We start from the raw sequence: 24,681 nt of genomic DNA, 5'->3' as shown, positions 1-24,681 counted from the left end.
CTACCCTGCATCCCATTCTATCGACGGCTCCACCGCGACGGCTGTTCCGGCAGGGCCCAAATGTTACTTTTGTGGCCTATCCAAGCACCGCGGCGTCGCCCCCCGACGAAGGATGCGATCTGCTCCGGATGCGGTAAGCTAGGCCACTTCGTTAAAGTCTGCCGGGCGAAGCCGATTCCGAAGCCTTGTGGCACCACGTGTGTTCCGCGGGCGCAGCCATCTTTAATGCAGGCGGCGGCTGCGCGCGATTCGCCATCTTTAATGCGGTCACCGGAAGTGCGTGAATCGCCATCTTTGATGTGGTCACCGGATGCGCGGGAATCGCCATCTTTGAGACTGTCATCAAGACGCGCCAAGCAGGAAGCTTTATCCGTGACATCATCAGACGCGGATGAAGATGGAGTCTTCCTGGATTCGACAGTGGCATCGATTTGCCTGGACCAGTCGCAGCCTCATCAACTCTCCAAGTCAATAATGGAGATCAAGGTAAATGACCATGCAGCAAACTGCCTGTTCGACTGCGGGAGCACAGAAAGTTTTATACACCCTCGCACAGTGCGTCAATGTGCCCTTCCCATGCGACCCTGGAGCCAGACCATCGCCATGGCCTCGAATTCCCACTCAGTGGAGGTCCTCGGGTGCTGCTTGGTGACGCTGACGGTACAGGGCACAGTCTACGAGCGTTTTCGGCTCCTCGTGCTGCCGCGACTCTGCGCAGCTGTACTGCTGGGGTTAGATTTCCTCAGCCATCAGAGGAGCGTCACCCTGCAGTATGATGGCCCTTATCCGCCGCTCTCCGTCTGCAAGGCGCCGTCACTGCAGCGCCCCTCACGCACCACCTGCAGTCTCTCGACCCTCAAGATCACCCCCCCCCCTTATTTAATAACCTCACCCCGGATTGTAGGCCTATAGCCACCAAAAGTAGGCGCTATAGTGCGAATGACCGGGCCTTCATTCGGTCCGAAGTACAACGTTTGCTCAGGGAAGGCATTATCCAGGCCATCGTGGAAGCCGTCCGGCACTGGCGCCATTATCTTGCGGGCCAACGATTCACCTTAATTACGGACCAGCGGTCAGTTGCCTTCCTGTTTAACACCTGGCAAAAGGGCAAGATTAAGGATGACAAGATCTTGCGGTGGAGGATTGAGCTCTCCACCTACAGATACGACATCATGTACCGGCCTGGGAAGCTCAATGAGCCCCCAGATGCCCTGTCCCGTGGATCATGTGCCAGCGCCCAACTAGACCAGCTACAGTCCCTCCATAACGACCTCTGTCACCCGGGTGTCACCAGATTTTTCCACTTTGTCAAAGCCCGTAACCTGCCCTACTCCCTCGAGGAAGTCCGGACGATTACCAGGCAATGCAGGGTCTGTGCTGAGTGCAAACCGCAGTTCTACCAGCCAGGTAGGGCGCACCTGGTGAAGGCCACTCGCGCGTTTGAGCGCCTTAGCATTGATTTTAAAGGCCCCCTCCCCTCCTCTAACCGCAATGTTTATTTCCTGAATATCATTGATGAATACTCACGTTTCCCTTTTGCCTCCCCTGCCCGGACATGACCACGGCTACGATGATTCGGACCCTGAACATGCTCTTCACCCTGTTCGGCTTCCCAGCCTATGTTCATAGCGACCGTGGGTCCTCTTTCATGAGTGACGAGCTGAGGCAGTACCTGCTCGCCAAAGGCGTCGCCTCCAGCCGCACCACTAGCTATAACCCCAGGGGTAATGGTCAAGTAGAGCGGGAGAACGCAACCGTCTGGAAGGCTGTTCTATTAGCGCTACAGTCTAGGGGCCTTCCAGTCAGCCGTTGGCAAGACGTCCTCCTGGACGCATTACATTCGATGAGGTCACTCTTGTGTACAGCGACCAATACGACCCCTCACGAGTGGATGTTCTCATTTCCCAGGAAGTCCTCTTCGGGTACTTCGCTCCCGGATTGGCTGACGTCCCCGGGGCCCGTTCTGCTTCGGAAGCATGTCCGGAACCATAAGGCAGATCCCTTGGTCGAGGAGGTCCAATTGCTCCACGCTAATCCTCAATACGCTTATGTAGCGTACCCTGATGGGCGGGAGGACACGGTTTCTGTCCGTGACTTGGCACCCGCGGGTGCCCCTGAGTCCACCACGTCCTTCCGCCCCACTGTTCCCAGTGTTGTCCACTCGGAGACAGCTACCCCTCTCTCTCCTTCAGTCCCTGTCTCCAATGTAGTGCGCTCAGAGCCTGTTGCGGCCCCCCACCTCCCAGCTCCGGTTCCCACTGTTCTCCATACGCCACCAGGGCCACTGCTCATTCCTCTCGCCCCTGTGTACAGCTCGCTTGAGTCGCCGGAGCCGTCGCCACGCAGTACCCGACGACTGGACGGGACGACGGATCGGTCCGCTTCACACCACCCAGCGCCTTCTCTCGACGCTCACTGTACGGAGCCTGGGCCGACATCGCTCCCTGCTCGGACGACTCTGCGACCTGCACTACGACGATCGCGACGGCGAATCAAGCCACCGGTTCGTCTGGACTTGTAATATTGTTTCCGCTTCACCCCCGTGTTGTTTTTTTAAAGGAAGGGGTGAATGTGGTGGACCTCACTTGTGCCTTTGTCCTATATGGACCACCGTTGTGTGTGTTTGTCATACCTGGACACATCCCCTCCCGGTTTGGTTCCTCCCCTCGGCACCTAGTATAAAGGTGGCTGTCTCCTCCCCCTTGTTCAGTCCAGGTTGGTTATTTGTTGGGATGTGCTCCTGATTCTGTTGTGAATAAAAGCCTACACTTGTATTGGCACACAGGTAGTCTTTCGCCTTATTGATAGCGCATCAGGGTGTTTTTCTGGTTGGCGATCAGTGACTAGTGGTGTGCCTCAGGGATCAGTGTTGGGACCGCAATTGTTTACGATTTACGTAGATGATTTGGAGTTGGGGACCAAGTGTAGTGTGTCAAAATTTGCAGATGACACTAAGATGGGTGGAAGAGCAAAGTGTGCAGAGGACGCTGAAAGTCTGCAAAGGGATAAAGATAATCTAAGCGAGGGTCTGGCAGATGGAGTACAATGTTGGTAAATGTGAGGTCATCCATTTTGATAGGAATAACAGCAAAATGGACTATTATTTAAATGGTAAAAAATTGCAGCTGCTGCTGTGCAGAGGGACCTGGGTGTCCTTGTGCAGGAATCTCAAGGAGTTGGTTTGCAGGTGCAGCAGGTAATTAAGAAGGAAAATGGAATTTTGTCCTTCATTGCTAGAGGGATGGAGTTTAAAAACAGTGAAGTTATGTTGCAGCTGTATAAGGTGCTGGTGAGGCCACACCTAGAGTACTGTTGTACAGTTTTGGTTTCCTTACTTGAGAAAGGATATACTGGCACTGGAGGGGGTGCAGAGGAGATTCACTAGGTTGATTCCAGAGTTGAGAGGGTTGGCTTATGAGGACAGACTGAGTAGACTGGGCTATACTCATTGGAATTTAGAAGAATGAGGGGAGATCTTATAGAAGCATATAAGATTATGAAGGGAATAGATATGATAGAAGCAGGGAAGTTGTTTCCACTGGCAGGTGAAACTAGAACTAGGGGGCATAGCCTCAAAATAAGGGAAAGCAGATTGAGTTGAGGAGGAACTTCTTTACACAAAGGGTTGTGAATCTGTGGAATTCCCTGCCCGGTGAAGCAGTTGAGACTACCTCATTGAATGTTTTTAAGGCAAAGATAGATACATTTTTGAACAGTAAAGGAATTAAGGGTTATGGTGAGCGGGCGGGTAAGCGGAGCTGAGTCCACAAAAAGATCAGCCATGATCTTATTGAATGGCGGAGCAGGCTCGAGAGGCCAGATGGCCTACTCCTGCTCCTAGTTCTTATGTTCTTATATCGATATGAACCATGACCTTTGGCTGTTCGCTCTCCCCCTCCAGAATGTTCCGCAATAATTCAATGACACCCGTGACCTGGGCATCAGGGAGGCAATATACCAGGTTTGGATTCTCTCTCTTGTGGCTTTTGTTTACTGCAGAAAGAGAGAAACAGCTGCAGAAAATTAGTAATAAACAGATTCAGAGATTTGTTATCGTCTAGAAGGAGGCCATTTAGCCCATCGTGTCTGTGCCAGTTCTCCAAACAAGCATCATGCTATTCCCCTGCCTTTTCCCCCTACCCCTGCACAGTGCCATTCCTCTGCCTTTTCCCCGTAGCTCTGCACAGTACCATCCCCCTGCCTTTTCCCCCTATCCCTGAACAGTGCCATTTCCCTGCCTTTCCCCCTACCCCTGCTCAGTGCCATTCCTCTACCTTTTCCCCGTATCTCTGCACAGTACCATTCCCCCGCCTTTTCCCCCTGCCCCTGCTCAGTGCCATTCCCCTGCCTTTTCCCCCTACCCCTACACAGTACCATTCCCCTGCCTTTTCCCCTTGCCCCTGCACAGTGCCATTTCCCTGCCTGTTCCCCCTATCCCTGCACCATTCCCCTGCCTTTTCCCCCTACCCCTGCACAGTGCCATTTCCCTGCCTTTTCCCCCTACCCCTGCACAGTGCCATTTCCCTGCCTTTTCCCCCTACCCCTGCACAGTACAATCCCCCTGCCTTTTCCCCCCACCCCTGCACAGTGCCATTTCCCTGCCTTTTCCCCCTACCTCTGCACAGTGTTTCTATTCAATAATCATTGCCTGGCCTCGATTGACCCTGCATCCGTCACAATTCCTGGCAGTGCATTCCAGACTCAAACCACTCATTGTATGAAAATGTTTTGTCTCACATCACATTTGCTTCTTTTGAAAATCATTTTAAATCTGTGCCCTCTCGTTCTCGATTCTTTTACGAGTGGGGAACAGTTTCTCCCTCGCTACTCTGTCCAGCCCCCTCATGATTTTGAACATCTCTATCAAATTTCCTCTTAGTCTCCTTCTCTCCAAGGAGAAGAGTCCAACTTCTCCAAACTATCTTCACAACTGAAGTTTCTTATCCCTGGAATTGTTCTTGTAAACCGTTTCTGCACTCTCTCCAATGTGTTCACATCCTTCCCATGTTGTAGTGTGCAGAACTGTACACAATACTCCAGCTGGGGTCTAACTAGTGTCTTGTTTAAGTTCAGCATAGCCTCCTTGCTCTTGTACTCTATGCCTCTATCACTGAGAATCGAGAACGAGAGGGCACGGATTTAAAATGATTTTCAAAAGAAACAAATGTGATGCGAGAAAAAACATTTTCACACAGCGAGTGGTTCAGGTCCGGAATGCAGTGCCTGTAATTGTAATGGAGGCAGCACGGTGGCACAGTGGTTAGCGCTGCTGCCTCACAGTGCCAGGGACCCAGTTCAATCCGGTCTTGGGTCACTGTCTGCGTGGAGTTTGCAAATTCTCCCCATATCTGTGCGAATTACCTCCGGATGTTCCAGTTTCCTCCCGCAGTCCGAAAGACGTGCTGGTTAGGAGCATTGGTCATGCCAAATTCTTCCTCAGTGTACCCGAACAGGCGCAGGAGTGTGGCGACTGGGGGATTTTCACAATAACTTCATTGCAGTGTTAATGTAAGCCTACTTGTGACACCAATAAAATAAAATAAAACTTTAATAAAGCCCAGGGAGTGATATGCTTTATTAATTGCTCTTTCCACCTGCCCTGACACCTTCAGTGACTAATGCACATGTACACTCTCTGCTCTGTCCCTCTGCTCCTGCACCCCCTTGAGAATTTTATCCCCTATCTTATATTGTCTCTCCATATTCTTCCCACCAAAATCTATTTCTTTCTTATAAACTGCTGATTAGCTATGTCAGGCTTCGTCTGGAGAACACATCGAAAGGGAGGAGTGGCAAGTTTGCAGAAGTATGGAGTGGGGGTGTGTGCGAGAGATCAGCTGCATTGAGAAAAAGTGAAAGTATTAACAGAAGAGAGAAAGATGTTCTAGTCAGGGACAGACATGCGTCTAGTGCCCTGTGTTTTGTTTCACTTAGGTATATGTGTTGACACATTTGAATTTGTGCTAGTCCACTGTAACACCTCAATCTTTTGACTCCGCCCACCAGCTAGTTAGGATAATCCTTTCCTTTCTGAGAGTTACGGTTAAATTTGACTTAGAATGATGTTATCATTCTCCTTCAGCCGCTAGTACATGTTTAAAGTCAGGTTCTGGGAGTCAGCGAATCAGTGACCTGGTCCCTGGTGTTTGCACTATTGAACCCAGCACTCTTATTCCAAGAGCAGGATTATAGACCCATGGAAAGTTAATAGGGTAAGAGAACAAATTTAGTTGTGTAAATGTGGAGAGCCAATCTACGGGTATAATCTAAACAAACGCAAGATAAAATCAGCTTTTGTTTGCTGCATCTGAGGAGCCTTAGTAAAAATGAGTCAGGGCATTCTTCAGTCAGTTACTAGTGGGCTAACAACATCAAATTCATTCTTCCACAACAGCCTTACAGATGAACTGAACAGCCTCTCCATTATCTCACAATTGCTTACTTGTGTTGGCTTTTAAAAAAAATTCATTCACTGATATGGGCGTCGCTGGCTGGCCAGCATTTATTGCCCATCCCTAGTTGCCCTTGAGAAGGTGGTGGTGAGCTGTCTTCTTGAACCACTGGAGTCGCTGCACGAGTTTAGAATCATAGAGGTTTACAGCATGGAAACAGGCCCTTCGGCCCAACTTGTCTATGCTGCCCAGTTTTTACCACTAAGCTAGTCCCAATTGCCCGCATTTGGTCCATAACCCCTCTGTACCCATTTTACCCATGTAACTGTCTCAATATTTATTTGATTGCAATGTTAACGTCAATTTCTGCCACCGTTTTCCTTCTGTGGTACCAACACTGCTGGAGCACCTTCACCACAGGGACTACAGCACCAACCAGCTTCTCAAGGACACCTAGGGATGAGCAACACTTTCTGCCTTCCATTGATGTCCATACCCAGACAATTTGTGTTAACAAATTACTATGGCAAGAATTCACTTGGAGGTTTTCAGTGGCAAACAAAGTCATCTCCTTAGTGAAGACAAAGTTCCACAAATACATCGCCGAATAAAAGATAAGTCTCTGTGAGTGATCCAGCATCTCAGCAGTCCAATCTAGGCTGGATGCTTGCAAAGCTTATTTAATAAGAGTCGTCCAGGGAAGATTTGGTGGGGTTATCAGTTCTCACTGCTTGCAAGAGCTGGGTTTGAAGAAACTGGGCGCACAGCCTGAAGGCCAGGACTGGGAAGCATTTCCCATATTTGGTTTGAAGGCCGTGGGTTAGAATTTCTGCCTGGTTTCCCTTGAATCTCTGAGGGACCCGTGGCAACAACCTCTGAGAAATGGTATCCTTGGAGCATTTAGATAGTTGGTGTCATTAAAAGTCATGGATGTGGTGGGAAGAAGAGATTGACTGTTATCCACAATAACGAACCCGGATTCCACTTATTCTTTTAATAAAAATATCCTCAATACAAATAAATTGCAGAATGTGCAATAAAAATAGAAACTGCTGGAAATGCTCAGCAGGTCAGGTAGCATCCGTGGAGGGAGAAGCAGAGTTACATAGAATCATAGAATCCCTACAGTACAGAAGGAGGCCATTTGGCTCATCTAGCCTGTGCCAATAACAACCTCACCCAGGCTCTATCCCCATAACCCCAAGTATTTACCCTGCTAATTCCCCTGGCACTAAGCGGCAATTTATCGTGGCCAATCCACCTACCCAGTTCATCTTTGGAGTGTGGGAGGAAAGTGGGGCATCTGGAGGAAATCCACGGAGGCACGTACAAACTCCACACAGTCACCCAAGGCCGGAATTGAACCCGGGTCCCTGGCGCTGTAAGACAGCAGTGCTAACCATTGTGTCACCGTGCCACATGATGGAATCTTCTGGACTCGGTCCTTGCCAGGTGGTGGGGGGGAATCATTTTGCAGTGTCAGGCACTCTATTTCCTAATGGATTGGCTTTGCCAAGTTTCTTCCCCAGAACAAAGGCATTAGCATCCCACCCCTGGGCTACCTAGCCAGTTAGGGAGGTACATCCATGTATCAAAGGTACAATTTCTAATTAAAGGGACTCCCACATTGGGGGGGGGGGTCCAAGCGTCCATTAGCATTTGGACTTTTGAGGATGTAACCCTGCCACACAGGGAAACTTGCCTACACTTGGCTGGGAAAATTCTCCCCGACATTTGAGCAGAATTGGAAGAGGCTAGAGAGAAAACAGTTCTAAGCAAGTCCTGGAGAAGGGAGAGTGGCCAAGGGAAGGTTAAACCAGAAGGAAAGGTCTATGATAGAGGGAATGGCAGGAATGAATAAATGACAGACAAAATGGGGTGATAATGGGACAAGTTAAAAAAAACCAAAAGATACACAACTGTCCTCCTGCATTTAGATTCAGCTTTGAAACGATCTCTGTCTTTTTCTCTTCATTTCATAAGGAGGCCATTTGGTCCATCAAGCCTGCACTGACAACAATCTCACCCAGCCCCTATCCCTTTAGCCTCACGTATTTATCCTGGTAGACCCCCTGACACTAAGGGCAATTTAGCATGGCCAATCAGCCTAACCAGCACATCGTTGGAGGAAACCGGAGCGCCCGGAGGAAATACATGCAGACACAAGGGAGAACTTACAAACTTCACACAGACAGTCACCCAAGGCCGAGAATTGAACCCGGGTCCCTGGCGCTGTGAGGCCGCAGTGAAGCAGCAGTGCTAATCACTATGTCATCATGCCACCCTTCTCTAACTGGAGTGGTGCTGATCAACTGAAAACTTCACGTCTGTGAGGTTCCACTCTTGGGGATTTCTTGGGGTGGGAGTGTGTGGGTGGGGGAGAGAATAAGTACTTCAGTCAAAGGCAGTAATTCTGAGTTGTCACAGCAAAGGTTTGCTTTGGCTCACTGTTACCATTCTCCCTCAAAGATCAGGCAAATCCAAAGTTCTGGGTCACGACTGTTTACAACCAAGATATCTGCTCCTCTTTCTTATGCTCTTGTACTCTCTGGCACATTAACAGCCAGGAAATGTGATGGTGATGACATTGCGGTGTCAAATTCACCACATCAGCCTGTTTACTGTCAAATGACAGAACACACGGAGACTTTAAGTACACTCTTCAGACGCCTGCACAGTGGATTATGCTCTCAAAAGGAGGGGGAAAATTAACTTCACACAACAAATCCAAGTTTTGGTCGAAAGAATAGAGACCCTGCTTTGGGCAAATCTCCTTGATTGTCCTCCTGTCTCTGGCCCCGTCAGTCTTTTTTGTTAATGGGACAAACAACCCCATCCAAGTTTGATCAAAGTAATCAAAGTTTTGTCAAACCTGTTGGTTTAGTCCAATTTTATCAGTCCATCGTCAACAATAATCCCTCAGTGTTGAAGTGTGACCACACCTTAGACGGAGTCAGGGAGGCTGCCTTCTAATGAGGTGACTAACAGCAAGCACCCACATTAAATGATGTAGCAGAAGTTCTAAGACAAAAATAAAAGACACAATTTGTCAATAAACATCTTGGTGAAGACTTTGGATTCCATTTCCAATCCTGTTCAGAATTGGGCAAGGTATTACCGGAGAAGGTGGAAAAGTTCTGGCAGTGAGGCCTGCCGCAAGGCAGGTGCTGGCTGCCTCTTGCCCCGTCTGCCACATATGCAAATAGCAGTGAGACCGTACTGCCCGTGTCTCCAGATGACTTCCCTCCAGATGATTTCCCACTGGGTGGCAGGGTGGCACAGTGGTTAACACTGCTGCCTCACAGCGCCAGAGACCCGGGTTCGATTCCCAGCTTGGGTCACTGTCTGTGTGGAGTTTGCACATTCTCCCCGTGTCTGTGTGTGTTTCCTCCGGGTGCTCCGGTTTCCTCCCACACTCTGAAAGACGTGCTGGTTAGGTGCATTGACCCAAACAGGCGCCAAAGTAACTTAATTGTAGTGTTAATGTCGGCTTAACTGTGGCAAATAAATAAAATAAAACTGCGCTCCTCACTGCCCGAGCCGGGGACATTATGGGTTGAAGGGCGTAAGCCTCACGAAGTTCTTGTAAAGGGAGTGACTCCCCCCCCATTTTTGATTATGATGCTGCGAAATGCCTTAGGATGTTTTTCTTAGATAGAGGCACCATTAAACAGTTGTTTGTTGTCACAGTTTTCTCTCCCCTCTGTCCAGCCCCAAATTCTAAAATCCTCAGTTTCGTTGTGGTGTTTCACAGGACCGGGAGTCCAGTTTTTGCCTCTTTAAAGTCCCTCACTAACTCTTCTGGCCCTAGTCCCATTGCCATTGATTCATAGAGAATCGTAGAACCTCTACAATGCAGAAGGAGGCCATTTGGCCCATCAAAACCGCACTAACAAGAATCACACCCTGGCCCTATCCTGCACATATTATCCTGCTAGTCCCCCTGCCACTAAGGGGCAATTCAGCATGGCCAATCAACCTAACCTGCACATCTTTGGACTGTGAGAGGAAACCAGAGCACCCGGAGGAAACCCACACAGACACAGGGAGAACGTGCAAACTCCACACAGACAGTGACCCAAGGCCGGAGTTGAACCTGGTTGTCTGGTGCAGTGAGGCAGCAGTGCTAACCAGTGTGCCACCATGTCAGTCTTTCCCATTTAGCACTGCCGGACTCAATGACAGCCTGCCTGCCACGGGAATCGGAGCGGGCGAGGGGTGGTGCATGGGAAGTTCCATTGATCTCGGGCAGGATTTTACGGTTTCGGGACGAGCGAGGCTGCAAAAACCCCATCCTATGTCGACAGTGGGATCCTTGTTGGGCTCCTGAAGTGCAAATGGGATTGGGGCAGATTTGCTGGAGCGAATAGGGCTGAGGAAGAGAATTCTACCCCTTTCCATTTGATGAGAGAAATGCTAGGTGGATCGGATAAAATTTAAAGCAATAGCCACATGTGTGCAACATGATCCTCAAGTGATTCACTCTGAATATTTGAATGCGTTGGCTCAGTGCCCATGTTCAATTGTGATGCTCTTACACCTGTCACTGTAACCAGCCGGGATTATTGCCAAGACATTGTTGTCTGATTGACAGGACGTGCAGCGTCTGCGAAGAAATTAGTCTGGATTCCCCCACAGGGCACAAACACCGTCAGAAAACAGGCGGGAGGGAATGGTGTCACGCAGAATGGGCCAATGTACATAACCAAAACAAGTCCAGCCACTGGAAACAGCCGGAAGGATTTACTAGGTGAAAATAACATGTCATAAAATGTGAGCACTATGCTATTGTCCAAATGTCAGAGAGGTACAAAGCATTAAAGGGGACGGGACCATGCAAAGGTCTGTTGACCTCGGGCACAATTTTCCAGTTTTGGGGTGAGCGCAGCCGGAAAATGCCACCCCAATTCTCTGATTGCAAATGCTCCTCCGGAATTTTTTTTTCTGCAATGTTATTCCTTTCTCAGAGTTACAAAGCCAATGCAACAGGCCAACAAGGAAGATGCTCTTTTGAAAGGAGTGGGGGACAATCTCTTAGACAGCAGCTCAGGATGAGTGCAAGGCAGTGCCTGTAATAGGCCTTCTGAAAGATCCTGAGAGACAGGATTTATGAATGAGTGTCACTGCCTATAGACCACGCACAGTCATTCAAAACTGGAAAATGTTTAGTGACTTGTGACGTTAGTGCACCTTTTTACATCATGATCTCTGGAGCTCTCACAGCTCCAGTGTTTCTTATTCTACTGAGCTGTCTACCAGATGTCCTTTTATTGCTCTTCATGGGGGCCTCTGGTACTTGCTGAGATTGTTTTTATGAACCTTATGAGCAAGCTTGAGCATGTAGATATTAAGAAAGAGGATGTGTTGGAGCTTTTGAAAAGCATCAAGATAGATAAGTCGCCGGGACCGGATGAGTTGTACCCCAGGCTACTGTGGGAGGCGAGGGAGGAGATTGCTGAGCCTCTGGCTATGATCTTTGCATCATCAATGGAGACGGGAGAGGTTCTGGAGGATTGGAGGATTGCGGATGTTGTTCCTTTATTCAAGAAAGGGAGTAGAGATAGCCTTGGAAATTATAGACCAGTGAGTCTAACCTCAGTGGTTGGTAAGTTGATGGAGAAGATCCTGAGAGACAGGATTTATGAACATTTGGAGAGGTATAATATGATTAAGAATAGTCTGCATGGCTTTGTCAAAGGCAGATCATGCCTTACGAGCCTGGTTGAATTTTTTGAGGGTGTGACTAAACACATTGATGAAGGAAAAGCAGTAGATATAGTATATACGGACTTCAGCAAGGCATTTGATAAGGTGCCCCATGCAAGGCTTATTGAGAAAGTGAGGGGGCATGGGATCCAAGGGGACATTGTTTTGTGGATCCAGAACTGGCTTGCCCACAGAAGGCAAAGAGTGGTTACAGATGGGTCATATTCTGAATTGAGGTTGGTCGCCAGTGGAGTGCCCCAGGGATCTGTTCTGGGACCCTTACTCTTTGTGATTTTTATAAATGACCTGGATGAGGAAATGAAGGGATGGGTTGGTAAGTTTGCTGATGACACAAAGGTTGGAGGTGTTGTGGATAGTGTGGAGGGATGTCAGAAGTTGCAGCGAGGCATTGATAGGATGCAAGACTGGGCGGAGAAGTGGCAGATGGAGTTTAACCCAGATAAGTGTGAGGTGGTTCATTTTGGCAGGTCAAATAGGATGGCAGGATATAATATTAATGGTAGGACTCTTGGCAGTGTGGAAGATCAGAAGGATCTTGGGGTCCGAGTTCATAGGACGCTCAAAGCAGCTGTGCAGGTTGAGACTGTGGTTAAGAAGGCGTATGGTGTACTGGCCTTCATCAATCGAGGAATTGAGTTTAGGAGTCGTGAGATAATGTTGCAGCTATATAGGACCCTTGTCAGACCCCATTTGGAGTACTGTGCTCAGTTCTGGTCGCCTCATTACAGGAAGGATGTGGAAGCCATAGAAAGGGTGCAGAGGAGATTTACAAGGATGTTGCCTGGGTTGGGGGGCATGACTTATGAGGATAGGTTGAGTGAGCTCAGCCTTTTCTCCTTGGAGAGACGAAGGATAAGGGGTGACCTGATAGAGGTGTATAAGATGTTGAGAGGTATTGATCGAGTGGATAGTCAGAGGCTTTTTCCAAGGGCTGAAATGGTTGCCACAAGAGGACACAGGTTTAAGGTGCTGGGGACTAGGTACAGAGGAGATGTCAGGGGTAAGTTTTTCACTCAGAGGGTGGTGGGTGCGTGGAATGGGCTGCCGGCAACGGTGGTGAAGGTGGATTCGATAGGGTCTTTTAAGAGACTTTTAGATAAGCCTATAGGTAAGCCTAGTAATCGCTAAGGTAGGGACATGTTCGGCACAACTTTGTGGGCTAGAGGGCCTGCATTGTGCTGTAGTTTTTCTATGTTTCTATGTTCTAACCTGCATTGTTTGGAGGAAAACTGGTTGGCAGGTCAGGTGACAGGACGCTCTTCCATTTTCAGTTCTGAGCTGCAGGTTTTTGTTTTTAGAAGGGACAGCAAGCTGAAAGGAAGTGTTTCTCTCTCTCCACCTTTTTGAAATTCTGCTGGTTATCTGAAAACAGGGTCTTGCCTTTCTGATGGGGAGGATCTGCTGTTGGTGGCTTGACCAGAGTCTACCTGGGATTCTGGGAAGCTGTTCTGACTTCAAATTGTTCTGGGTGTGTCAGGAGGACTACTAGAACTTATAAGACTGAGAGTTTTCAATTCTCCAATCAAAGGACTCAATTTCAGTATCACGTGAGCATCAGACTTTACTGTGTTGAACTTGTTTAAAGGGTTTTGTCAATGGAAGGTTTTGGTTTGATTGAAGCATCTTAGATATATTTGTTAAGAGTTATACATTATTGTGGTTGTTTTGTTTTTGTTTGTAATTGATAAAAGTTAATGCTAATTTTCTTTCCATTGATGTTAACTATATCCTTAAATAAACCTTGTTTGATAAAAGCTCCCTAGTGGGTCATTTGAATCATACCTGAAGTGAAACCTATCATGCTTATTCTAGCCAAATTCAAGATGCAAAACTTATGATCCAGGCGGGCTCCATAGAACACTTTGGAGTTTGTGACCTGAACCATAACAGACTTTACTCTGTCAAGACAAGGCAAAATAAGCCAACTGCACCATCTAATTAATTACTATATAAAGCATATCTTTCACTTACAATCACTTCCGCTTCAATCTGTTACAGTGCTGGATTTGCTTATCTACGACCCAGAGATACGATTACATCAGAAATTGTACCTTCATTCACATTCTTATATCTATTCACCCCGTGTGGAATGTAATCATAGAGTTTTACAGCACAGAAGGAGGCCATTCGGCCCATCTACACCCTAGTTATGACTGCAACACGGCATTCGGCATCCTCTCCTTTCATTCTCCTCTATGTACTCTATGAATGTTACATTTTGTCTGTATAGCGCACAACAAACAATACTTTTCACTGTGTACCAATCATGTGACAGTAATAAATCATGTCAAAATATCATCGTGTCTGCACCGCTCACGAGAGAGCTATCCAGCTAGTCCCAAACTCCAGCCCTATCTCTGTAGCACTTTAAATTAATCATCTTCAAATATGTCTGCAGCTCTCTTTTGAAACCTCCAATGGAATTTGCCTCCATCACTCTTCCAGGCAGCACATTCCAAATCCCAACAACTCTGAGTAAAGAAGTTTCTCCTCAACTCACTCCAAGCTCTCTTGCTGACCATCTTGAAATTGTGACCCTCCCTAGTCGCTGACATACCAACTAGTGGAAACAGAATCTCCTTTTTTAGCCTGTGAAAATTATTCAGAATTTTAAACACCCCAGTAAGATCACCTCTTAATCTTCTCTGCTCCAAGGAGAATAAGCCCAATTTCTCTAATCTTTCCTTGCATCTAAAATTCTTCATTCCTGGTATTATTCTAGTAAACCCCCTTTGCACTCTCTCTAGGGCTTTAACGTCCTTCCTTGAATAATGCTTATTATTTTCACCTATTAACTCATTAATTACAGACCAGGTAAGGATACTTGGGTTTATTCATTGTCATAGCAACAAAATGTAATGGTGTCCGGCCTTCATTTGCATTCCATTAATGGGATGCAAATAAAGTTCACCTGATGGGTTTTGCGTCTCGCCATGGTGGGCACCGGAGGAAGATCCTTTTGTAAATTCACACCAGTGTGAAACCGATTTCTGGGGTTCCTGCCATATTCCCACTGTGCCCACCATCGAACCTGCCAGCGGGGTCTTGGGAGAACTCTGCCCTCAGTTCCTGACTGGCAGTGGTACGTAAATTTCATTCCTCAGGAAACCACTCAAACCTCTTTTCCTCCTCGAGGTGTCAAACAATAGCTAGGCTGGCAGATCAGAGTCTTCTGCATTTCCTGCCTATGACAGGTTTGACAGCTGGTTACCATGGTGGTTTGCGTCATACTCCTGGGTTCACCGCTAACAGTGGCTTCATTAGATCTGCTTTGCGTTAGATCAGCAGCCATCCTGAGCCAGTGCCCAGCACTAATCGTGTGACAGAAACACATTGGCAAGAATATACGTGCCAGCTTCCTGTTAATGACTGCAAATGTGACAACTGTGGACTCAGGATCAGGCTGTCCATGAAGCAGCACAAGAGGTGCCAGGCCCATGTCAGGACAGCTGTCATGAGGCAAGAGGTTAATACTGGGAAACGCCAGCTAACCAATCGGCTCAGAATTAGCTAACAAGAGTGATCCAGGATGCTTATATTGGGGAACAATAGACAGCATTCTTATTCCACCCGCCTTTGGAAATCTTGTCACTGTAAAACTATGCCACCCTGTCTGGTTGCCATTGGATGCCTAGATGAACTGGCCTGCTTTAGCAAACAATATATCTGGAACTGCTGAAAATGGCCATGATATCCACCATAGCAACCTGGAATGACCCAGGAGCATGAAGGTTTGGGTTGGTCTTGACCTCAACAGCCACTCACAATCTGGTGTCTCTGGTGAAGGTGGATAGGTCAAACAGTATCATGTGGCACAACTCATTTCTTCACCTTTCCTGCAATGCATCGCAACCTCGTTGACCTATTTTATATGGGGTACAACATGATCTGATGGAAATTATGGAAAATGTGAAATATTGCCTTGTCACTCCACTAAATGGACCATAAGACCATAAGAGAAAGGAGCGGAATTAGGGTCTGCTCCACCATTCGGTCATGGCTGATATGTTTCTCAATCCCATTCTCCTGCCTTTTCCCCGTAACCTTTGATCGCTTTACCAATCAAGAACCTACCTATCTCTGTTTTAAATACTCGCAATGACTTGGCCTCCACAGCCTCTGCGACAATGAATGCCACAGATTCATCACCCCCTGGCTGAAGAAATTCCTCCTCATCTCGGTTCTAAAGGGGCTGTGCCCTCGGATCCTAGTCTCTCCTACTCATGGAAACATCTTCTCCACATCCACTCGATCCTCTGTCTATGGAGTCTCTCTCTGCCTTATTTGCACAGAATCGGAAAAGGAGCGGGTGCTAAAGTGTGCAAACATTCAGGCATTCCATCCCATCTTCTATCAGTTGGTAACTTTTACACCACAAAAGGTAGGAGGAGGAATCCCAAAGTGCAATCTCTGTTGCTGTCAAATTTTGATGGAGATAAATGATATGATACAATGTGAAATGCTGCCGGCATCATTATTCTCACTGAAATGTTCACTAACATTTTTAAAAACTTGTTAGTGAAATATGGCATCAGACAGGAACTTTAAAGTCCTTTTACATCCAGGTGCACCATGGCAGCAGTGTGTACCCAGTGCTCTGCACTACCCCGCCAAGGATTTTTCAACAGCACCTTCCAAACCCGCAGCCTCTATACCACCACAACCAGTTACCAGCTCTGCCTTTAGTGAGCTCTAGGCATTCTGTCATAAGTAGCAGGAGTACGTTGCCTGGCACATGAACAATCAAATTATGTACCACAATGATATTTTCCCATTCCTGCCATTGTGAATGAGGATAGTATTTTGACTGTAGGCTTCTCTGTAGCATTGCCATCTTGTGTGGCATTGCTGATAGTTTAATGGTGGGTAGGAGGTGGCATAGTATTATTGTCACTGAATTAGTAATCCAGAGACTCCAGGCAAGGTCTGGGGACCCAGGTTCAAATCCCACCGGCGCGGATGGTGATATTTGAAACTTCAATAAAAATCTGGAATTAGAAAGTCTAATGGTGGCCATGAAACTATTGTTGATTGTCATAAAAACCCAGTTGGTTCACTAATGCCCTTTAGGGGAGGAAATCTGCCGTCCTTACCTGGTCTGGCCTACTTTTGACTCCAGATCCGCAGCAATGCGGTTGACTCTTAAATGCTCTGGGATAAGTCCAGCCAGTGACATCCGCATCCTGTAGGTGAAGTTAAAATAAAGATTTGAATCCAGATATCAGACAAGAAATCAAGCATAAGTAAGATTCCTACCTGCCTGATTTTAGAATTCACAATATTTGGGATTTCTCAAAACTTCTGATTTGCGAATCAGACAAAATCTTTGTTCTTTTAAACAGATGTCTGTTTTTAAAACCACTTGCTTCTGTATCTTTGTATTAGGACATTAATTATTAAGGCTTTTTTTTCGCATCAATGGTGGAAAAGACAATTAGAACATGGTTGTACTCCTAACTTGCCCTCTATTCAGTTTTAGAGCTGGCCAGAAGTGACAATTCTAAGCATCAAGGGGCCCCTTCCTCTCAGTTTGTTTAAAAACTTTATATAGAACGGCTCAGTTTAGCTGGAAGCCACTTGTTTATGAAAATATCCCAGAATAAGAGCTTAGCTGCTGACAGCATGAGTCATTGCAGCAGTGAGCTGGCCAATAACTGACGGAGTGCATCCCATCTGCAGTTGGCAGACGTGAGCGTCAGACAGCGCACGGGTACAAAAAACTCAACATTATAGAGTTGTAAATGAGTATTCCATGATGCCTTCTTCAAAGCCAACCCACAAGTATGCTTTTGCTTTGTCCAATCCACCTTGCATTACATTGTCTGTTTGGTCAGCTGACCACGGCTTTTAAAGCCCACATCTTTTAAAGGAAGCAATGGCTCTGGAGAGGACTTACATTATTTATTTTGAAGATTTACAATTTGAGATATCGGATCAAGTTTAGGAACTTCATCTTTGCTTTGCGACCAAGTAACAAGAACACAGCCAGTCGATAAAAAGGCAGGAACCAACCCTGTAACAGGTAACCATCAGACTAAATGTTGACCACACTGTGTCCATTTTTCAAATGCTAAATGGGAAAAATGATAGGTAGGAGGCGCACACTCATTACTACCCAGATGTGCACCATCCGCTAACTTGGTGTCAGCAAAAGAATAGCCATCCAGAACCCAAATTAAGACAGGCATTAAATTCTTAGCATATGAATAAATGACTGACGCCTGTTTGAGGGCTGAAGTCTATATTAAACCCAATGAGTTCCATCGTTAGTTGTCTCCATCGGGAACTTTAGTAAATTTGTCAATCACTTGTAAAACCATGCTGGTTGCCTTCAGGTTTCCACTCCATTAATACCTATTTTAGGATACTTTAAATGTTTTCCCAACTAGCGATACCAAGCTAACAATATATGGTAATATACTGATTATGATGTGGAGATGTCGGCGTTGGACTGGGGTGAACACAGTAAGAGTTTTAACAACACCAGGTTAAAGTCCAACAGGTTTATTTGGTAGCAAACACCATTAGCTTTTGGAGCGCTGCTCCTTCGTCAGATAGAGTGGAAATGTGCTCTCAAACAGGGCACAGAGACACAAAAATCAAGTTACAGAATACTAATTAGAATGCGAATCCCTACAGCCAGCCAGATCTTAAAGGTACAGACAATGTGGGTGGAGGGAGCATTAAGCACAGGTTAAAGAGATGTGTATTGTCGCCAGACAGGACAGCCTGCAAGTCCAGGAGGCAAGCTATGGGGGTTACTGATAATGTGACACAAATCCAACATCCCGGTTTAGGCCGTCCTCATGTGTGCGGAACTTGGCTATCAGTTTCTGCTCAGCGACTCTGCGCTGTCGTGTGTCGTGAAGGCCGCCTTGGAGAACGCTTACCTGAAGATCAGAGGCTGAATGCCCGTGACTGCTGAAGTGCTCCCCCACAGGAAGAGAACAGTCTTGCCTGGTGATTGTCGAGCGGTGTTCATTCATCCGTTGTCATAGCGTCTGCATGGTTTCCCCAATGTACCATGCCTCGGGACATCCTTTCCTGCAGCGTATCAGGTAGACAACGTTGGCCGAGTTGCAAGAGTAGGGACCCGGGTTCAATTCTGGCTTCAGGTGACTGTCTGTATGGAGTTTGCATGTTCTCCCCTCTTCAATGTGGGTTTCGTCTGGGTGCTCTGGTTTTCTCCCTCAGTCTAAAGATCTGCAGGTTAGGTGGATTGGCCATACTAAATTGCCCTTTAGTGTCCCAAGATGTGTAGGTTAGGGGGATTAATGGGATAAATACGTGGGGTTACGGGGATAAGGTGGGATGCAGTCAGTACAGCTCAATGGGCCAAATGGCCTCCTTCTATGATGATATCGGACTAGCAACCCAGAGATTGTGAGTTTGAGACCCATTGTGGCAAACCACTGAATTCCCTGAACCTAATTCTTTGTGGGGTGGTACCAGGAGAAAGAAATGAAAGCTGGTGGCTTGTCCTGGAAACCCAACCATTGTGCTACAGAAAAGGGAACCCTTCTTGGTCTAGTATACGTGATTCTTAATGTATTTTGACATGGCTGCGCAAACCACTCTCAGTTGTAAAGGCCCATTCACGCCTTCTTGCAGCAACTCAAGATGGGCAGTAAATGTGGTCATGTCGAGATCCTGAAAGCCAAAAGAAAATACAGTTCCTTTACAGGGAGTGGTATCCCGCACAATCTTTGGAATCATGTCCTGTTAGCTGACTTTGACTGTGATCATCATTTCTACATCGTTAGGATTTCTCCTTGTGTATTCCTTCACCAATTGAGTCACAAAACAGTCCAGGATCACGTCTAAACACAGTAATTCACTTTTCTTATTTCTATTCTAATCTTACTAATTAATCCAAAACAATTTGAAATCCTTCTCTACAAACTGCATCACATTCCTTCCACTTTCTCTTGATTTCAACATAAAAGTGCCCCTTCTAAATCCTCGGTATGGTGTGATGGTCTAGAACATAACTGCCTTGTTTCTGTTAGTCAGTCTGATCCTCAAAGTGTCCAACTCCTCTACATCTGAACTCAAACTCCATGTTACTTTTAGATGATCTTTAATATAACCATTCACCTCTTATTTAACACTGCAGAAAAATCTTTTGATTTGTAAGTCCGTATTAATATTCTTAAGCTACTCTTTATGATTGCTAAGAAATCACATTCCTCAGCAGAGGCCTCTGGCTCCACTATTGCTTCCTTCAATTTTCTGCCGTTCGTATGTAGGACTGAGGCAAGCAGTTACTCCACCCTTTATTGTAATCAAAGAAAAGAGGGAGGAGAAGAAGAGAGAGAGAAAGAGAGAGAAAAGAGAGAGGGAGGGAGAAAGAAAGAGAGATAGAGAAAGAGAGCAAGAGAAAGAGAGAGAAATAAAGAGAGAAAGAGAGTGAAATAAAGAGAGAAAGAAAGAAAGAGAAGGAGAGAGAGAGAGAAAGAGAGAAGGAAAGAGAGAGAGAGAGAAAGAAAACTTGAAAATAAATTGCATCTTCCATAGCCTTAGGAAAGTGCGTTATAGCCAATGCAGCATTCTTGAATTGTAGTTGCTGTTGTAATGCAGGAAAAGCAACAGCCAATATACACACAGCAAGCTCCCTAACACCCCTGCAAGTGAATTTACACCGTGTTGCTCTAAGCTCCAAGCTCCTCATTGTCACACATTATGTTACTGAATGATACAGATCAAAAAGTCCCAGGTTTCATCCCTTAACTGAGCTGAATTAATCGTCAGAAATGTGAAGGCATTCCAAAGGTAGAGGAGGCAAAATCGACCAACATTCCTCTCTAAAATAGCTGGCTGCAGACCAGAATGTCTCAACAAAGCAGCAAATCTCTCTGAATTTGACATTATTCTCCCCAGGAAAGAGAGATTAAGAGGAGCTTTGCTAGAGGTGTTTAAAATCATGTCGGGTTTAGATAAGATAAATAAAGAGCAACTTTTCCAGTGACTGAGGGATCAATAACTAGAGGATTTGGATTGAAGGTGATTGGCAAAAGAGTGTGTTAACCTGGTGTTGTGGGACTTCTTACTGTGTTTACCCCAGTCCAACGCCGGCATCTCCACATCATTGGCAAAAGAACCAGGGATGACAAAACAAATAGTTTGAATGTGGAATTCACAGCTTGATTGGAGTATGGCTGTAGATTGAATTGTAACTTTCAAAAGGGAATTGGATAAATACTTAAGAACATAAGAACATAAGAAATAGGAGCAGGAGTAGGCCATCTAGCCCCTCGAGCCTGCCCCGCCATTCAATAAGATCATGGCTGATCTGAAGTGGATCAGTTCCACTTACGCACCTGATCCCCATAACCCCTAATTCCCTTACCGATCAGGAATCCATCTATCCGTGATTTAAACATATTCAACGAGGTAGCCTCCACCACTTCAGTGGGCAGAGAATTCCAGAGATTCACCACCCACTGAGAGAAGAAGTTCTTCCTCAACTCTGTCCTAAACTGACCCCTTGAAGAACTGACTTGAAGAAGAAAACATTGCGTGGAAGTAGGGAAAGAGCGAGACTAACTGAATTGCTCTTCGAAAGAGCCAAGACAGACTGGATGGGTCGAACGGTCTCCTTCCATGCTGTACAGTTCATAGAATCCCTATGGTGCAGAAAGAAGCCTTTCAGCCCATTGAGTCTGCACCGACTCTCCGACAGAGCATCTTACCCAGACCTGTCCCCACCCTATCCCACGTGCAGTGCCGGATTTAGGCATAAGCTAAACAAGTTACAGCTTAGGACCTCACAATCCGCAGGGGCCTCACAAAATTTCAGAAGGTTTACAATGAAGAGAACATTTAAGAGCGGATACCAGAAAAGAAAAAGAAAGCACCAGCTTGAAGAGCAACTCAAAAAATTACCAAAATCTATGAGAGAGATCAAGCCAGCCAAATGATAAATATGTAATCAGTAAATGCATTCATTTGAAAATAATTTGTATCTTCCACTTTAAATACCTTGCTATTAAATAATTAAAAGGCATAATTATGTTTTCAATTTTTTTGCGGCGACCCAAGGTCCTGTTTTGGGACGCACCTTTGTGAGACCTTTTGGTGTAACTTTTAACAAGGGGCTTCCAAGCTTTATATAGCTCAGGGCCTCACCAAGTCTAAATCCAGCACTGCCCACATGTTTACCCCACTTATCCCCCTAACCTACATACCTTGGGATACTAAAGGGCTGCTCCTTCATAAGCGCTCCGAAAGCTCGTGATTCCAAATAAACCTTCAACCTGGTGTTGTGAGACTTCTTACTGTGTAGTTAGAGATAGTGAAAAATGTGTAGCTCCCACAAATTCATAAACAATCCCTGCCAGAGGAACCTAACAAACAGCCCAGTCTTTCTCAAACAAAAACAGAAAATGCTGGAAAATCTCAGAAGGTCTGACAGCATCTGAGGAGAGAAAATAGAGCCAACGTTTCAAGTCTGGATGGCCTTTTGTTTGAGCTCTGACGAAGGGTCATCCTGACTCGAAACGTTGGCTCTATTCTCTCTCCTCAGATGCTGTCAGACCTGCTGAGATTTTCCAGCATTTTCTGTTTTTGTTTCAGATTCCAGCACCCGCAGTAATTTGCTTTTAGCCCAGTCTTTCCCCAATATATTGGCCCCTAATCTAAATACATTCATTCCAGTTAGATGAGTAGCTACACAGAATTCCCACTCCCCTAAATGTGTGCATGTGTGGATGTTGGGTACAAGCAGGATGTGTTTGGCTGTGATTGTGATGCCGATACTCACTATCCAGGGTCCCCTGGCATGAGCAGGCATCTGGGCATGCAACCAGAGTGTCATTGCTGACTACAGAATGGCATCTCTTCGTGAATTACCACTGAGGAAATGAGAGACAAAGGGAAAGGAGGAGACAAAAACGTGAACAAATCTCTCTACCTCTGCCTCTACTTTGAGGCATCAGATAAATTGGAAGAATTGTAAACTGTGAGGAGGACAGTTGGTAAAGTGGGCAGATAGGTGGCGGATGAAGTTCAATGCGGAGAAATGTGAGGTGATTAATTTAGTAGGAAGAACATGGAGAAACAATATAAAACAAGGGGTACAATTCTAAAGGGAGTGCAGGAGCAGAGAGACCTGGGTGTAAGTGTGCATGCGTCATTGAAGGTGGCAGGACAGGTGAAGGGAGCAGCTAATAAAGCATATTCTGGGCTTTGTTAATAAGGGCATAGAGTACAAGAGCAAGGAGGATATGCTTAACTTATATAGGTCACTAGTTGGACCTCAGCTGAGGTATTGTGTATAGTTCTGGGTGCCACACTATAGGAAGGACATGAACGCATTGGAGAGATGCAAAAGAGGTTTACAAAAAATAGTTCCAGAGATGAGAAACTGCAGTTGTGAGGAGAGATTGGAGAGGTCGGGACTGTTCTCCTTGGAGAGAAGAAGGCTAAGAGGAGATTTGATAGAGCTGTTCATAGAGATGTTCAAAATCATGAGGAGGCTGGACAGAGTAGATAGGGAGAAACTGTTCTTGCTTGTAGGATTGAGAATGAAAGGACACAGATGTAAAGTGATTTCCAAAAGAAACAAATGTGATGTGAGAAAAACATTTTCATACAGCGAGTGATTCCGGTCTGGAATGCACTGCCTGGAAGTGTGGTGGAAGTATGTTCAATTGAGGCATTCAAGAGGGTATAAGGTAATTATTTGAATAGAAACAATGTGCAGAGGTACGGGGAAAAGGCAGGGGAATGGCACTAAGTCACACTACTCATTTAGGAGCCGGTACAGACTTACTGGGTCAAATGGCCCCTTCTGCGCTGTAACAATTCTGTGAAATTGCTGAAGACTGTGCCAAGGGAGGCACGATGGCACAGTGGTTAGCACTGCCGCCTCACAGCGCCAGGGACCTGGGTTCAATTCCAGCCTCAGGTGACTGTCTGTGTAGAGTTTGCACGTTCTCCCCGTGTCTGCGTGGGTTTCCTCCGGGTGCTCCAGTTTCCTCCCGCAGTCCAAAGATGTGCGGGTTAGGTTGATTGGCTGTGGTAAATTGCCCCCCAGTGTCAGGGGGATTAGCAGGGTAAATATGTGAGGTTACGGGATTAGGACCTGGATGGGATTGTGGTCGGTGCAGACTTGATGGGCCGAATGGCCTCCTCCTGCACTGTAGGGATTCTATATCATCAGACCAGTAATGGCTTTGAGGTGAAACTTGCCATACACATTCCTTTGGGTGAACAGAACTGAAATGCACATTAAAAATTAAGGATGAGAGGTGTTTTAAATCGATTGCTTTGCATCTGTAGCACATTCTCCAAGGAAAACATGCTTGGCTTTCAGTATCCAAGGCGTGTTGGAAGATAGATATCTGAGGATGTCTCAATTTAATTTGTATTTTTGTTGCATAAAGTGCTTATGGTATCAAAGTTTTTACCTCAATCGTACGTTCAACTTCACCTCGCCTCATCCAAGGCACGAATTATTCCACAATACATTGCTCTATCGTGGATATATTGTGGAATAATTAGCGCCTTGGATGAGGCAAAGTGAATTTGAATGTATGATTGAGGTTATTATGTTAGGGGG

The 24,681-nt window shown here is 46.2% G+C and overlaps 1 long non-coding RNA gene across 1 annotated transcript in view; it reads right to left on the bottom strand.

Moving 5' to 3' along the window:
• The window catches only part of LOC144479530 (uncharacterized), a 202,246-nt gene that overhangs the window by 77,779 nt on the left and 99,786 nt on the right, over window positions 1-24,681 (bottom strand). The window contains exon 3 of the long non-coding RNA XR_013495541.1: window positions 17,213-17,302. This is a non-coding gene — a long non-coding RNA (uncharacterized LOC144479530). The remainder of the gene's footprint in view (window positions 1-17,212; window positions 17,303-24,681) is intronic.

The sequence above is a fragment of the Mustelus asterias genome, chromosome 26, assembly GCF_964213995.1.
Source record: "Mustelus asterias chromosome 26, sMusAst1.hap1.1, whole genome shotgun sequence".
Classification (NCBI taxonomy): domain Eukaryota; kingdom Metazoa; phylum Chordata; class Chondrichthyes; order Carcharhiniformes; family Triakidae; genus Mustelus; species Mustelus asterias.
This window is presented reverse-complemented; position numbering and strand designations above follow the sequence as displayed.